Source organism: Macaca nemestrina, chromosome 3, assembly GCF_043159975.1.
Source record: "Macaca nemestrina isolate mMacNem1 chromosome 3, mMacNem.hap1, whole genome shotgun sequence".
In the NCBI taxonomy this organism is placed as follows: Eukaryota; Metazoa; Chordata; class Mammalia; order Primates; family Cercopithecidae; genus Macaca; species Macaca nemestrina.
In genome coordinates, this window is record NC_092127.1 from 80,524,107 (window position 1) to 80,532,125 (window position 8,019).

The window sequence follows — 8,019 nt, forward strand, 5'->3', positions numbered from 1 at the left end:
ACCACAACTGGCTAATTTTTGTATTTTTAGTAGAGATGGGGTTTCACCATGTTGGCCAGGCTGATCTCAAACTCCTGACCTCAGGTGATCTCCCTGCCTTGGCCTCTCAAAGTGCTGGGATTACAGAGTGAGCCACTGAGTTCAGCATCTGTTTTCAACTATAGTAAAATTAATAGAATTTATCTTTTTGAACCTTTAGCTTATGTGAAGGCATTTAAATATTCAAGGTAAAGGAACGATATATAATTTATCCTCAGATTATCTCAATGAGCCTTTCACCAATTTTGTTTATTTATTTATTGAGATGGAGTCTTGCTCCTGTCACCCAGGCTGGAGTGCAATGGCCCTATCTCAGCTCACTGCAACCTCTGTCTCCTGAGTTCAAGCAATTCTTCTGCCTCAACCTCCCAAGTAGCTGGGATTACTGGCGTATGCCACCATAATTGGCTATTTTTTGTATTTTTAGTAGAGATGGGGTTTCACTATGTTGGCCAGGCTGGTCTTGAACTCCTGACCTCAGGTGATTTGCCCACCTCGTCCTCCCAAAGTGCTGGGATTACAGGCATGAGCCACTGTGCTCGGCCAATTTTATTTATGTACTTAGGTTTTTTTTCCAGAGAAATGAGCAAGTGAGTCTAGACTCTTTTAAGAAAAAAATGATAGGGAATATGTTGCAAAATAGTGAATTTTAAAATTATAATATTCATCATAAGATTATTCTGTGAAAAAAAGTAGTAACAGAATGAGGTTTCCACCCCCCCGCCCGAGACAGAGTCTCTGTCTGTTACCCAAGCTGGAGTGCAGTGGTGTGATCTCAGCTCACTTCAACCTCCGCCTCCCAGATTCAAGCGATTCTCCTGCCTCAGTCTCCTGAGTAGCTGGGATTACAGGCACGCACCACCACACCCAGCTAGTTTTTGTATTTTTAGTAGAGGTGGGGTTTCTCCATGTTGGCCAGGCTAATCTCGAACTCCTGACCTCAGGTGATCTGCCCACCTCGGCATCCCAAATTGCTAGGATTACAGGCTTAAGCCACTGTGGCTGGCCCAGAATGAGAATTTTATGAATGAATGTGCTTTCTAATTTTATAATATGAGAAAAATGGAGCTTTGAAAAACAAACCTCATTGGTAGAATTCAGATGACTTTTGGAACACAAACTGAAAGCTACTTATTAAATAAGGGTAATTTGTTCAGAGTCCACACCATAAAATGGCTTCAAACGTTTTTAAAGTAGGTCATTTGAGTACTCTAAAATGTCTGGTATGTGGTAACCTTTTTAAGCAAGTTCATATGAGAGTTAGAGTGTATCCCAAAAGCATCCTTGGGATTTCTGACCATATCAAAGCAAATGGAACTGCATTATCAAGGAGCTCTAATGAGACAGTTTGTTTAATTGAAATGCTTTAAATTACTATGTAGTACAGCATGAAAAAATCATTATTTTCATTAGCTGAACTATTTCTGTTAGCCCCAAACTAAAGTTTCTAATACTGAAGCATGATACATGCATTGCAAAACCAGTAGGTCACGAGGAGGAATTTAAATGAAAGAATTCATCTAAAATATCAACATTTTGCCTTAAACATTACACATAGGCTTCAATATCCTATCACTGACTCTCCCAAGCCAGAGGAAGTATTAACTAGAAATAGGCCCCATCTATACGAATAAAAAACTAATAATTGTAGCATCACCATTTAGTTACTTTGTCTTACTAGGCAACACAGCTCTCCTGTCAACACATGGGCATAGTGGGTTTCTTAAGACACAGTCCACTTAAGAGTTTTCCTTTGACTTTTTTTTTTTTTTTTGAGACGGAGTCTTGCTTTTATCACCCAGGCTGGAGTACAATGGCGCGATCTTGGCTCACTGCAACCTCTGCCTCCCGGTTCAAGTGATTCTGCTGCCCCAGCCTCCTGAGTAGCTGAGATTACAGTGGCTGCCACCACGCTGGCTAATTTTTTGTATTTTTAGTAGAGACAGAGTTTCACCATGTTGGTCAGGCTGGTCTCAAACTCCTGACCTCAGGTGATCCAACAGCCTTGGCCTCCCAAAGTGCTGGGATTATAGGCGTCAGCCACCTCACCTGGACCCTTGGACTATTTTATTATGAAAGATAAATTTGTTTTATTTTGTTTTGTTTTTTTCTTAAGATGAAGTCACCCAGACTTTGTCACCCAGGCTGGAGTGCAGTGGTGCAGTCTTGGCTCACTGCAACCTCCTCCTCCGGGGCTCAAGCAATTCTCCTGCCTCAGCCTCCCGAGTAGCTGGAATTACAGGCATGCACCACACACACCCGGCTAATTTTTGTATTTTTATTAGAGACGGGGTTTTGCCATATTGGCCAGGCTGGTCTTGAACTCCTGACCTCAAGTGACCCACCCTCCTTGGCCTCCCAAAGTGTTGGGATTACAGGTGTGAGCCCCCGTACCTGGCCATAAATTTGTTTTGACTTAAGAAGAACCCACCTATAGTAAAGAGGAGAATATTCATATAGCATTTGCCTTGATCATCTTTCTATGGAGAAAAACTGGCTAAAGTGAAATTCCAGAAGTAAATTTCCCATTCAGTTAAAATATGATCTATCTCAACAGGAGCCACTTTTGTTCTAAAGAAGCAAGAAAACGTGGACCAAGAATTGTGCCCCTCACTCGTCTGATCTTCCGTAGCATAAGTTAGATCAAGAAGGCTTCCTGGGAATGGGTAGGATGTGAAAGAACATGCAGAACAGAGAGGGCCTGAATCTCCTTGGTAGGCAAACCTGATGTCACTTAAGGGTACAGTTTCCATTAATAGTAGATTAGCTCAATCTTAAGAAGAAAAAGAATAAGGTTCAACGTGGATGACTGTGAAGTGATTTAAGATAGTTTTTTTTTTTTTTTTTCGAGACAGAGTCTCGCTCTGTCACCCAGGCTGGAGTACAGTGGCACAATCTTGGCTCACTGCAACCTCTACATGCCTGGTTCAAGCCATTCTCCTGCCTCAGCCTCCGGAGTAGCTGGGACTACAGACATGCACTACTGTGACCGGCTAATTTTTGTATTTTTAGTAGAGACGAGTTTTCACCATGTTGCCCAGGCTGGTGTCAAACTCCTGTCCTCAAGTGATCCATCTGCCTTGGCCTCCCAAAGTGCTGGGATTACAGGCGTGAGCCACCACACCTGGCCTAAGATGGGTATTTAAAATGTTGACTATTAGCAATAGAAAATAATCTTTGCTTTTTGAATCACAAGGAGGTTTGAATTATTTGCTTTTGTTTTGTGCAAAGAAATAATTATAATGAGAAAATTTCCTTTTTCATGGGTTAGGTATATGGAGGCAGTAAATCTTGAAGATTTTTTCTTTTATTTTTCGTAATTTTTGTGTCATGTAAATTTTGCTGGTCTCTTGTGATTCATGATTAAATGGGTTAGATGCCATTCCACTAATAATCATTACCAATAATGAAGTTCAAGAGTTTTTCCAGTTTCATACAAGGAGTAGTTATGGACAAGGAGGACTGGATCTAGGAACTTTGCTTCATTAGTTTTCTTACACCTCTGACATATTTTGTACTCTCTCTCTCTGTCTCTGTCTCTCTCTATATTTATAAAATATTAAGGGTTCTCTTTTAGGGACCCTGGAAGAACTCCTCCCAGATAAAAAGCATTACTGTATTAATAGATTATGTAAACTTTTTTTCTGAGGTGTCATAAAGTAGAAAGTTGAATATTCCAATTTTTTTTTTTAAAGGAAACTTGAATGTTTTGATCATTAGTCCCTTGCATCTCATTCTTGTTTGGAGTTTTGTTTTCCCATTACCGATCCAGTCTGATGTTCTTTGTCTGCAATTCAATCTCTGTTGCTTTAATCGTTTTGGATTGTACCAGTGCCTTCTCAGTAATAAAAGAAATGGGGAGCCAGGCTTGGCATGGGACAAGTCTCTTCAGCTGCAGTAAGATGTTACATATGAGTTGTCTACCCACAAAAGGGCCCACTGTCAGATTAAATTAATGAGCTGCATGTTTTAATCATTAAAGTAATAGCAATATGTGGATTATTTGCCTAAGTTTTAATCATTTCTGTTTTTACCAACTAGGTCATCAAATGCTTTCTTTAAATAATTCTTCCTATTTCATAGCAGAGAATAGCTTCTATGTGGGGCAGAAATAAATGCTTCAGAGTCCTAAAACACTGAACAGCTCCAAGGTTTGGTAAAATTTATAGTTATGGTTTTGTCCGTCAACACAGAAATTTGGAGGGACTGGCCATGGTCACCATTAGCAAATGGAACCAGCATGAGTTCCAATTTGCAAAGAGTTGAAGTAGAATAGGGGAATTTTAGGTCTCAGCAGCTGAGGTGGAAATGAATTATTTTGTGGACCATGGGCAGCACTGAGACCGGGTGAGTTGAAAGAGATACTGCTGACTATGCCTGCAGGGGATCTGATGGCTTTGCCTCCACTGGAAATTCCTTTGTACAAACTTTCAGCTCACAGTCTGGTATCTGCATGGCAAATGTTGGCAAGAAGATTTGCTGTTCTCAGGAGAGTCCATAGTAAGCAGATCAAGACACAACTTCTACAGCTAAGCCATGCTTCAGAAAAGGAGGGATGAGTTTTAACACCATTTGCATTTCTTCTTAGATATTTAGGCTATACCCAAGTGAAACCTAGAGCATAGGTTCAAAAAGAGAAAAATCCAACTTATTACTTACATTGTTGGGGTAATGCCAAGCACACAGCTCAACTGATTTTTCACTGAATTTGCTAAATTAAAACAATCATTTTATGAACTCTGTGATAGTACTGTCCAATGTGTTACCACAGCATTTGTTCATAGCTCAAACATAGCTCTTCCTATATGTGTTATAGTGAATTATACCATTTAGCTATGAGCTTCTGGAGGTCAGGGACAGTAACATATTAATCTGTGTGTCCTCAGGTCTTTATACAGAGTTGATGATCGTAGAACATAATTGACAGTGTAGGGATCAATGGAGAGTTTCTGCTTTCCTTTCTGGAAACTGTGGTGTGGTGGGAAACCAAATGATATAGGGGGTGGGTTTAGAAATATAGAATTACAGATGAGAAGGGCTCTCAGAGATCACGTAGTTCTACACTTTCATTTTACGGATGAAGAAAGTGAGGTCCAGAGAGTTTAATGACTTTTCAAGGTCAAATAGTTGGTGGCAGAGCCAGGATGGAGGCGACATTGGAACTAGCATTTACCAGAAGCTGCTATAGACTGGGCATTGTGCTTGACCTGTGCTGTCTGATTCATCCATTCTTCTGTCCTTTTTTTTTTTTTTTTTTGAGACGGAGTCTTGCTCTGTAACCCAGGCTGGAGTGCAGTGGTGCCATCTCAGCCCACTGCAACCTCCACCTTCAAGCAATTCTCTTGTTTCAGCCTCCCAAGTAGCTAGGATTACAGGTGCCTACCACCACACCTGGCTAATTTTCGTATTTTTAGTAGAGATGGGCTTTCACCTGTTGGCCCAGGCTGGTCTCGAACTCCTTGATTTCAAGTGATCCACCTGCTTTGGCCTCCCAAAGTACTGGGATTACAAGAGTGAGCCATGGCACCCAGCCTCTTCTATTCTTTTTTACTTAAAATTTATCAATTTTTCATGTGTTTGGAAAAGGACTAACATTATTTATTTTGAGACTAAATCATTTGGTAAAAATATTAAAGTAAATATTGTATTTAAATATTTGCTTTGTCCTTGTTTCTAGTATAGATCTAATATTTTGTCCAGGTGAGAAAAACAAAAGTATATTTCCCATACGGGCAGCCTAAAGATGATTCTTGCTGAGAGTTGAGACAAAGATATTTTACCATAATTTTGCTCTGAGTTCTAACATTGCCCAGATACAGATGCCTAAAAATGTGCCCAAAAAAGTTGAGGTCGCAGCTAGTCGGGAGGTTGAGGCAGGAGAATGGCTTGAACCTGGGAGGTGGAGGTTATAGTGAGCCGAGATCGCGCCACTGCACTCCAGCCTGGAGATAGAGCGAGACCTGTCTCAACACACATACACATACACACACACACGCACACGCACACGCACACGCACACACACACACACAATTTAGACACACGAACCCGTGCTTTTGATGAAAGAGGAGTCAGATTTTCCCAAAGACTGAATTCACCGTGAATCTATTTGAAGAAATACCCACCTCATAGATTTCCTGGCTGTAGGGGATGTTGGTATAATTTTACCGCAATTGAGTTTACTGTCAATAGAGGGCGCCAAAGGATGGAAAAGTAAAATTATTGATGACTGGTTCATTTCTCCAACTCAATTCGCTAGTACTTTTTTTTTTCTTTTAAATAAACCTTTGAAAAGTCATCTTTCCATCGTTTTTTGTTTATTTGTTTTGAGACAGAGCCTCGCTCTGTCACCCAGGCTGGAGTGCAGTGGCGTGATCTTGGCTCACCGAAACCTCCACCACCTGGGTGCAAGTGATTCTCCTGCCTCAGCTTCCCAAGTAGCTGGGATTACAGGTGTGTGCCACCACGCCCAGCTAATTTTTGTATTTTTAGTAGACATGGGGTTTCACCATGTTGCTCAGGCTGGTCTTGAACTCCTGACCTCAAGTGATCTGCCCAACTCAGCCTTCCACAGTGTTGGGATTACAGGCATGAACCACCGCGCCTGGCCATCTTTCCATCTTGAAAAGGGAGAATCAGTACCTCTGTCCACACGTGTAATGTCATTTCTGCCCATCCAGGCAAAGCCAAGCTGAACAGAGTACAGCCTGAAACTGGGCTTTGGTGTATGGATGGTCTATGAAATTGAGAAAAAGTTTCTACTCCTGCTTTTTTTTTTTTTTTTTAAACCAGAAGATATGGTCCATATTTCCACAGATAGGACTCTGTCCAACAGCTTTATGTGCACTAGTCCTTTAATTGTGAGCAATTCACATTCCAATTCCTGCCATATGGTAGGCACATTATTAGTTTCTGGGGAAACCAGGTACTAAAACAGAACCACCTGCATGCAGCCTGCAGTATAGTGGGCAAGAGAGACATTAACGAAACAGTCACACAGGCATACCATCAAAAATTATCTTGACAAAGTGGTGTTTGAGTTGAAATCTGAAAACTGAATAGGTGCTAACTAGGCTAAGTAGGGAGGGTGGAGGAAAAATATTCCAGTCGCAGAGAACAACAGGGTCCACACATCTGAGCCAGGAGTGAACATGGGCACTCCAGGAGTGGAAAACCAGAGTGACTAGAGCCTGAGAAATGAGAGTGGGTGGCTGAGACTGGATGGGGGGCAGAGTCATATCACACAGGGACTTGGTGGCATGGAGTTTGGATTTTGTCGTCTGTGCCAGGCAAAGTTCTTGATAACTGGTGATACGCATAGATTTATGTTTTTCAAAAAGATTTCTCTAGCTATTTTGTGGAGAATGGTTTAGAAGAGGGTGTGATCATGAGGAGGCTACTGCCACAATCAGATGGGAGAGTGGGAGAATGTGATAGCTTGGACCATGATGGTGATCATGAACATGAAGAGACATGAATAAAGAGGGAGATAAAATTGGCGGAACTTCGTTGTGGATCAAACACAGTGGTGAGGGAGAGGGTGGATGACCTCTAGGTTTCTGGCTTGCAAAGTACACATAGGTTAGAGTTTTCAAACTTGGAAAATACAGCTGGTGGTGTTTAGGAAATGTTGTCATTACTGGTGTGAGGTGGAAATCAGGAACGTAAACACTCGACCGTAGCTCACTGGGCAACCCAAGTTCTGGCTGTTGGTCTTTGCATCAAATCTCTAAACTTCTGTCATTAAGTGGATGTTTCAAGCAGAGCTAGGAATGAGCAACAGCATTGTAATGTGATATTTAAATACGTAGCCTATACCAACGTGTACATATGTATATACATAGAAATATTCTGGAATATAATTAAACCATTAACTGTCATGTTTGAGGAGTGAGAGGGAGTTCCAATTTGAAGTCCAGATGTTACTGTGTTGTTTGAAAAAAACTAAAGTAAGGCTTAATTGGTCTTCTAATTAGCAAAACT